Source organism: Typopeltis vanoorti, chromosome 11 (assembly GCF_054136105.1).
Source record: "Typopeltis vanoorti isolate ZY-2024b chromosome 11, IOZ_Tvanoo_1.0, whole genome shotgun sequence".
Classification (NCBI taxonomy): Eukaryota; Metazoa; Arthropoda; class Arachnida; order Uropygi; family Thelyphonidae; genus Typopeltis; species Typopeltis vanoorti.
The window spans coordinates 81,468,289-81,478,171 of NC_143559.1; the positions used below are offsets into that span (position 1 = coordinate 81,468,289).

A 9,883-nucleotide genomic window follows, 5' to 3' on the forward strand; every position below is an offset into this window, starting at 1 on the left:
ATTAACAATGGATGAAAGTTTGGCAATCACTCCAATTCAAGTGCTTTCACTCACAGAAGGATGACCATATTAAGGTTTGTTGGTGACAGATCCTGTCCTGTCTCATAAAATTTCTTCACCAGTTTTCCAACTGTACTGTACATCATTGGATTCCTTTTAGGTTAGCATTAAACCTGTCTGCTACTCCCCTCTGGGCCTATCCTTCATGACCACTAAGAGAGACTATCTCTACTCATTCATCCAGTTTAATGCCATTTTTCACCTATAAAGAAAATCATATTTTTTTCATTGGTTCCAGACTTTTTTGGACACCCTGTAGTATTTGAACCAGCCTCTGAAGACATAGCTTTGCTGAATAAGATAAAATTTATTTTTACATTTTGTAAACAATATGTTGTCAAAATTAAAATTTTTAAATAAATTAAGTCAATTTTTATTCCCTATTCCAAATTATTATAAAAAAATGCACAGCACAAAAACACAAAAATTTAGTAGAAAACTACGAGAATTGCTTGAAATACAATAGTATGAAACTAAGAACTCTAGAATTGTATTTATTTCAACTAAATGCTGCTGTTATTGCCAACAAAAAGCAAAAAAACTTTAACTATTCTCTGATCCTTTATCTGCGAACATGAGTATGAGAGTTGACTTAATTGGATTGCATAATATGATTGTTAGAGATAACTTATCATGCACTTGACTTTAGTTATTTATCCATTATTTCACATAAGTAATAATAGGACAATGAGGCAGCTTATTAAACATAACAGAAGTCACACAACAGATAGGAGAACGAGAGTGCCAGGGGAACGGTCGTATTTTCAGGGAGCTCCCGAAAGCTAAGTACAATTTTGAATGGAAATTAGAATAAATGTTAAAAATCATAACGTAATATTGCCTAAATTTGGTAGCTTGTTGTGTCTGTGTGATTTTGGTGTAAATTCCGTAAATTAATTTAGTCTTTAACGATACGTTTCATGTATTTGAATATGGCGCCAATGCGACGTAAGATAATGGCGTCCAAAAATACGACGCCATTGTTCAAAAACTGTAGTGTGAGAGAGTTTGTCCGGTGCGATGTGTGTGGAATGTATGCATTCCCGAATGAGTCTGGAGTATGGGTTGAAAGTGATAGTGGTGGGAGAATGTGTAGAAAGTGTATGCAAAGTGAGGAGTCGAAGTATGTGTCAGGTTGTGAGACAGTTATGGTTGAAGAAAGCCAGAATGCGAGTGAAAATAGTGGCTCGATAGGGAATTGCGGTGTACAAGATGGCAATGTGAGCAGTGATCTAAGAAAGAGTGAGAGCAATTATACAGAAAGAGAAAATGGTTTGAATGATAAAAAAAATGAGGAATTATTTGTAGGAAGTGAGATCGCTAGGCTGCGTGCAGTGATACAAGATGCGCAGCGGCAATTAGAGCACCTGCAAAACTCTTTCCAGAATGATTCGGCTAATGGAAATAAACAGCGTGGGCGAGTTTCCGAAATGAAGGAGAGAGTATTGTATGGTGACTCGTTATTAAGAGGAGTAATAGATGGGAGTGTAACTAAATCGTACTTGCCGGGTGCGAAATTTAAGGATGTAAGTGAGAGCATTAGAGTGCAAAAACAGAGGGTGAAAGAAATAACAATTGTGGCTGGTACGAATGAATTAAAAGGTGATAAATTTTTTATGAGAGAGGACTTGAAAGTATTGTTAAAGGTAGCGAAAGAAAAGAGTGACAGAGTTAGAATGGTGAGTCTGTTACCGCGGTATAACAGAGAGGAGTTTAGAAGGAGGGCCATAATCGCAAATGATATTATGCGCAGGTTATGCGGACGGTGTGGTGTGGAATTTGTGGACGTGTGGAATGAGTTTGATGGGCGAAAGGACTTATACAAGATGGATGGACTGCATTTGAATGGACTTGGTGTGCGGAGACTGGAAAAAGTGTTGCTGAATGAAGTGAAAATGGATGTGCAGAACCAGGGAAACTAGAACTACCAAGGAGGGGGGGGAAGTGGATATCCAGACATCAGTGAGACAGTTGAGTGTAAAAATGTATATAATGTACCTGAGCCAGCAATAAGGACAAAAAATGGGAATGGGATATTTAGAATAACGCATCAAGATAGGGGTGGGACAAAGGGAACACTGCAATTCATGTATACTAATGCCAGGAGTATTAGGAACAAGAAGGAAGAATTTTTGGCCTTGATTGGCTCTTCCTGGCCACAGGTTATTGGCATTAGTGAAACATGGCTGACGGAAGATGATATAGTTAGTGGGATAGAATGTGCAGGTTATAGTATGTTTAGGAGTGACAGAGAGAATAAAATTGGGGGAGGGGTGTTATTGATGATAGCTGATGAACTGCAGCCAAGGAGAATTGAAGTATTGCAGGATAGTGAAAGGAGCTCATTTGAGGCTATTTGGTGTGAGATTGATACTGGCAGAATAAAATATACAGTTGGGTGCTGCTATACACCAGGTGATGGAATAGATGGTGGAGATGGTATGCATAAACAAATTGATGAAATGAGTGGAAGGAGGGTAATTATTATGGGGGATTTCAACTATGGTAACATTGATTGGAAGGAGGAGAGGACACATGTGAGGAAGGAAATGGATTGTATTCAATTATTAAGGGATAACTATCTGAAACAGCATGTAATTGAAAATACTAGGGGTGTGAGAGTGCTTGACCTGGTAATAGTATCTGAGAATTTGACTGTAATGAATATGACCATGTTGCCACCTATTGGTGAGAGTGATCATAAGGTCTTGACCTGGGAGGTGGCTAAAGGTGTGAAATTTGTGATTAAGACAGGGTATATGTGGAATTACCGTGCTGGCAAGTATGACAAGCTTAGGAGATTGCTTGGATCAGTGCCATGGCATGTACAACTGCAAGGGCTGGACGTCGATAGAGCATGGGAAGTGATCAAAGAGCATTTACAAGAGGTTATGGCTGATTGTATACCTAAGGTCCGAATAGTGAAACAAGGAGGGGTTAAATGGATGAATAACACCATTAAGCTTGAGCTACAAAAAAAGAAACAACTATGGAGGGAATTTAAAGAAAGGGGTGACCTGCAGGCACACGAACGGTATAAAGTACAGGCTAGAAGGGTAACGAGTGTGGTAAAAACAGCAAAAGCCGATTATGAAAAGAAATTAGCTATGCAAGCAAAAGAGAATCCCAAACAGTTCTTTCAATATGCTGCAAGCAAGAAAAAAACTGTACATGGCAAAATGATTTTAAGGAATGACGATGGTAAAGAGTTCAATGAACCAGTCGATATAGTGGAGTTACTGAGCGCGCACTTTGCAAAAGTATATCATCCAGATGGTGACGTTGAAAAAATGAAGGAACCATTAGTTTATATGGGAATTGTGATGAATGAAGTGGAGGTGAATAGTCTATTACAGAACCTTAATGTGAATACATCTGTGGGATTGGATAGTATACCGGCACGGGTCTTGCATGAAGCGGCTAATGAATTATCAGTGCCCTTGACCATGTTGTTTAATCTGAGTCTCAGGTCTGGCTTAGTCCCGAAGGCGTGGAAAGAGGGGAAAATAGTTCCACTGCATAAAGGAGGATCCAAGACTATGGTTGCAAATTACCGACCGATCAGCATATCAGGAGTCGTCGTCAAGGTCTTGGAGAAAGTAGTCAAGGGAAAAATACAGGAATGGATTGATGAAAATGAGATACTGTACAGAGGACAGCATGGCTTTGTGAAGGGTAGATCATGCCTCAGTAACTTGCTCAAGTTTTATAACAGGGTGACGGCTGAACTGGATAAGGGAAATGGGTTTACAGTGATACTGCTGGACCTGGCAAAGGCGTTTGACAGGATACCACATGGAATTCTAATCCGTAAACTACAACATATGGGAATGGATATAGGGTTGGTGAGATGGATAGCTGGGTGGTTGATGGAGAGATATCAAAGAGTAGTTTATTCAGGAGTAGAGTCCAAAAAACGGCCTGTGACTAGTGGTGTGCCACAGGGTTCTGTTCTTGGACCACTGCTGTTTAATCTGTTCATTAACGATATAGGGAATGGTCTAAGTGGGACAGTTCATTTGTTCGTTGATGATGCAAAGTTGGGTAGGGCGATAGTGAATGCAGAAGATGTCAAAGTCTTACAAGATGACTTAGATAGATTGGAGTTCTGGACTAAGGAGAATGGATGTCAATTTAATGTGACAAAATGTAAGGTTATGCATTTCGGAGTGAAAAGATTAGCAGCAGTATACCACATTGGTGGAACTGTACTCCAAGAGATTGATGAGGCCAGGGACTTGGGAGTGTTGGTGGATAGGGAGATGAAGTTTAGGGGACACATTTCGAAAGTAGCTAAATCAGCTCATCAACTCACTTGTTTGTTGAAAAATACCTTGACGAGCAGAGAAAAACAAGTTATTGTACCTCTGTACCGAGCCCTGATAAGACCTCATCTCGACTACTGTGCCCAGATTTAGTCACCTCGGTTCCTTCTTGATGGGGAGGAGGTTGAGAGGATCCAGAGGCGAGTGACTAAGATGATAGCAGGTCTATGGAATGCACCATATGAGAACAGGTTGAAGATTTGTGGGTTGCAGAAACTAGTTGATAGGCGAAAAAGGGGAGATATGATTGAGACATTCAAATTGCTAAAAGGATTCTATAGGATTAATTCAGATGATATTTTTGAGATCAGGACTGGTGGTGGGAGAACTAGGGGACACCCATGGAAGCTGGGCAAGAGAGTGGTTAGCAGGGGTGTTAGAGCTGGGTTCTTTACTTTTAGAGTGGTAAATGAGTGGAATAAGCTGCCAGAGTCTGTTGTGGGTGCTATGACAGTGAGCGAGTTCAAGGCAAGGTATGATAGATACTGTGAGAATGTTGAACAGCTGTGTGAACATGATGTTTAGGGCCTCCCTCGATGAGTCTAAGGACTCCTGGAGTAGCCCGTGGTAATAATAATAATAATAATAATAATGTTATTACTATCAAACACGTTGTTGTATAGGTTTGATTTCATTTGGTTTGGAAATGGAATTTTCTTCTTTTAAAATAAGATTTTATACATACACTATTTTTTTATGTGACTCCTACCTAGAAAAAAAGTGTAAACCCATATAGTGTATTAGTACCATGAGTGGACTAAGGATTTTTTCCTTTAAACATGAAACTTTTTAAGCTACTTCAGGCCTCCAATAAGCAGTACAGCAATATCACACAGAGAATCAAATTTATCTTCCACCTAAAGACAATCTCAAACATCCATGTCTCTGATGGAATTCAAATCCACAGCCTGCTGGTGGGGAAGTAGATATGTTAATCACTCAGCGAACCAGGTTCACTGGGTGATAAGCAAGTTCAGATTTTACTGTTATACATGTCACAAATTATACTGACATGTTTTTTTGCAAATCTTGAATTACACTCTTGACCCATCTTTGTTTACAGATGCCATGTTCCTGGGCAGACTTTACAATAAATAAACAAGCATTTTAGCCTATTCCTTAAGTCAGCTCCTGAAATTAAGTTGGACACAATGATCTTGCCTTTCACCAATTTTCTAATTCCTCTTAAAAGGTATTCCATAGGTCTCAGCTAAGACTCTTTGCTGACATCTCTGATCTTTGCACTCTTATTTCCTTAATCACATCACGAACACTATAATATGGCACATCATCATATTGCTGCATCATATTGCTTAACCTGGTTGTTTCCATGAAACTACCAAAATACAAAGAATTCTCCAGAATGTTAAAACAGCACTGAACATTATTTTTATTTTTTTGAGGGTATGCATGTATGTGTGTGGGGGAGACAGCACTACGAGGTTTTGGTCCAAAGAGGTGCATTATAAAATCATCCCGACATGCTTAACACTAATGTTCTTATGGCAGATGCCATATCCACAATCATCTGATGTGATGTGTATCATGACTTATCACTCAAATATTACAGACATCACTTAAGTGAAACTCGACTGTGTCAAGAGTGACACAGTGTTTTGACGAACGATTGGAAAATGAGTTTCAAACAGAAAGCTGCGATTGACTTTTGTGTTAAACTTGGTCAAGGTTTTACCGAAACGCATCAAATGCTTCAAAAAACATACGGTGATGAATGCTTATCCCGTACTCAAGTTTACGAGTGGTTTAAGCGATTTCAAAGTGGTTGTGAGATGCTTGAGGACGATGTAAAGCCGGGCCCTCTAAAAACTGGACTGAGCGAAGTTAACATCCAAAAAGTGCGTGATTTCATCAATCGTCCGTGAGATTCATTGAAGATGAATTGGGGATTCCAAAATCAACTGTGCACTGACCGAGAGTTTGGGCTTTCGTAAATTGACTTCGCAATTTGTTCCCCACAAGTTGACCGACGACCAAAAAATGTATCGAATTGAACACTGCAAGGACCTCATTAAAACATTAATTCGTAAGGACTCAAACTTCCTTGAAACGATCCTTACTGGTGACGAAATGCGGTGTTTTGAGTATTATTATTATTATTATGTAAGGTGCCTCCATGGAGTCAAAAGACTTATCGCGGGAGACCCAACATTGATATACTAACCGTTATTCACACAATACCTGTCATACTTCCCCTTAAACTCATTCACAGATGAAGCATTCACAACCACCTCTGGCAACGCATTCCACCCATTGACAACCCTCCAAGCAAAAAATCTAGTCCTAACACCCTTGTTAACCGCACTCTTACACAATCTCCAGGGATAACCCCTCGTTCTCTCCCTTCCTTCACTGGTCTTAAAAAGGTTATCAGTATCAATCCTATAAAACCCTTTTAATAATTTATATGCCTCTATCATATCTCCTCTCATACGTCTATCAACTAGTTTTTGAAGCCCACTGACTTCCAATCTATCCTCGTAGGAGACATCCCACAGGCCTGCAACAATTATTGTAACACGCCTCTGAATCCTCTCCACCATTTCCACATCACCAAAAAATCCAGGTGACCAGATCTGTGCCCAATAGTCCAAATGATTACAATAACCATGTAATCTGATGTGAAGTTTTGGCAACCTTTGCAATATGCCCTCGAAACTTAAGTTCTCTGTCCACAATAACTCCCAAGTCCCCAACCTCATCAACCTCCTGCAGTTCAGTTCCATCAATATAGTAAGCAGCATGTGATCTCATCCTTCAGAAGTGCATCACCTTACACTTGGCCACATTAAACTGGGCCCGAAATAAAGAGCCAGAGTGTTGAGTGGAGACCACCAAAACAGGGACATCCGAAAAAAAGTCGCTTGGAGAAGTCAAAAGAAAAGACAATGCCGGGTTGTTTCTACGATTCCAAGAACATTATCCACAAAGAATTCGTCCGCCTGGCCAAACGGTCAATGGTGAGTTTTATCTCGAAGTTTTGAAGCGATTGATGTGAATATCAATCGCGAATGGCATGAATATCGTGATGCAGGCAGCTAGTCACCTTTGCACGATAATGCACATCTCATCGTTCGAACACTGCGAGACAGTTTTTGAGCAAAAACCAAGTTTGTGTGTTGGATCACTCGCCGTATTCACCTGATTTAGCGCCTTGTGACTTCTTTCTCTTTACCCGACTTCATCTGCCGATGAAAGGAAAGCAATACACCATTGAAAACATTCAAGCGGCAGTAACCACGACCCTCGACAGTATCCCAAAAACCGATATAAAAAAACTAATTTAACGAATTAATTGACCGTGCCAAACGCTGTATCGAAGCTGAGGGGGGGGGGGGGGGAATTGATTGAAATAAATTATTTGAATAATTATAATTCGGTTTCTTCTTGGACAGAGGGTGTATATATAAAGTGATAGTTCATCAATGCCACTAGATAAATGGAATAGGATATTAAAATATTGCGTGGGAAGGGCATGAACTTTTTCATACAATATTCTAATGTCTTAATTGGTTTGCCTTATCGGTTTTCTGAGTTTTCTAATGTTCTAGTAGAAAGAACATTTAAAAAATAAAATGTTTTTTCCACAAATATAAAAACAGTAAAATAGTGGATATAAAATTAATACAAAATGCCGCATTCTCTCCTGCTATTTTTCAAGAATTTCAAAAATTTCTCAGACACAACATGGTCATCTTGCTTTCATTCTACACATATTTTGAACATCCAGAACAGTGAATAGTCAAAAATATATTTTGTCGTTCAACAATCATTTTTAAAACGCCGAATTATCTCCAATAGCAATATAAATACAGAACTTTGCAAGAAATTCCATATCTTTTAAAATTTTTAGGACTCTGAGTCAATGTTAATGGTACTTCTAGCACACTAAAAACGCGGAAAATTTTTCTACGTTTTTTTTTTTTTTTAATCAGCTAAAGCATTTTATTCTCTTATAGGAAGTAGGCGTTTTATCCCTATCCAAATTTTGGAGACTGATTGGGCATTTCAATCTACAGTAATAACTTATAATTTTTGTGTTCTGTGAGGTCATGCTAAGATTTAGAGACCTAGGTCCTAGGCACAAACCCCAATAAGCCCACGAGGACAATAACGATACCAGAACCCGTTGCGAAAGAGAAACATTTCCAAGTAACTTGCGACCAAACAACTGAAAAGAAATAAATCCCAAAGAATTCAGTCTGTTCTTTTTTAACAAACGTACTGCTGAGTCAAACATACCAATCGCTAAATAAGGTTTATATTAAATTTAAATCCTTTCTCCCAATAACCGATTAGAAAATCTTTCCAATATACCAAACTGGCTACTTCGTAGCTCTTTAACCGAGTGTATATAAAACTTGATTACGATAGCTGCGTAAACGTACCATAACAGAGCAGAGTAAATAAGTATAACAAATATGAGGAGAACTGTCAATTACCTTTGGTACAATAAAGGGATTTGCTTGTTGTAACCCGAACGTTAGAGGAAGCCGAAAAAAAATGTTCACCTTAATATAAAGCTAAAGTTGTGACGTAGATCAGATTACACATATCTCAAGCTCAGTCACAACGATAAATACAATACAAAGAAAATCACGACCTCAATAACTGATAAAATCCAAGGGAAAAATCAACTGAAAGCGGTACTATTATACATGATTTGCAGCCTTTCCCAACAAAACTCCTGATCACCACCAAACGGCGCGAAGTTTCGCAGTACTGAAGTTTTGCCAAAGGTAGTTAACGAACTAATTCGCTCAGCGAATACAGTGATAAACAATTGTCATTGCCCGAAATCCTAAATAAGACATAAGACAATAACAACAATATACGTATACGAACAGTAATTTTTACCTGAATATCACAGCAGATTTAGCATTAAAAAGAAAAGTTGAAAATTTATCCAAACTGGTTTTCCTTATCCTATCTTTGCTGGAGTGAAGTAAAGTATTATAAAATGTTACCCTAACTACAACCAAGATATATTTGGTTTGAATATAGCACCCACAATTGCATAAATATAGCAGCCAATCATTTCACTCGTAAACACGTTTCGTCAGAGCGCACGAAAGTTTTGGTTTTCGTTTGAAATCGATTTTGTATTTACCGTGAGTTTTGCTATCGAGATTAAGTACGCTTCATGTATTCATCGCCTTTTTATTCTAGTGTTGCGATGGCAACAATACGGCTGACAATCGTCGCGAATGAATACAAGTAGATGTACAACTGCTTTATCGGAAATAAAGACGCCCAAGTTCAACCAGAATGTATGCCAATACAGTCACACAAATTAGCAGTGAAAGAAGCTGGTTTAAAATGGGGAACTTGATTTATTGGAATTGTTAATATGTTTTATATTTCATTCATATTTTTGAGATATACAAACTCCAAATTTTTGCTGATAATATTTCAAAATTTGAATCGTTCTGTTTTGAGTTTATAGAAGAGGTTATTATCTGTAAGCAGCAAGGCATTAC

The 9,883-nt window shown here is 38.5% G+C and overlaps 1 protein-coding gene across 2 annotated transcripts in view; it reads right to left on the bottom strand.

The window, feature by feature from the left end:
- The window catches only part of LOC150101792 (calcium-activated chloride channel regulator 1-like), a 252,305-nt gene extending 242,887 nt beyond the window's left edge, over positions 1-9,418 (bottom strand). The window contains exon 1 of one of the 2 annotated variants that reach the window (XM_090400230.1): positions 9,261-9,418. The gene's annotated coding sequence lies outside the window, so the exon portion shown is untranslated. Of the gene's footprint in view, positions 1-8,845; positions 8,994-9,260 lie in introns of those variants that run through there. The other variant, XM_090400231.1, reaches the window with a different exon arrangement.
- Between the last annotated feature and the right edge of the window lie 465 nt (positions 9,419-9,883).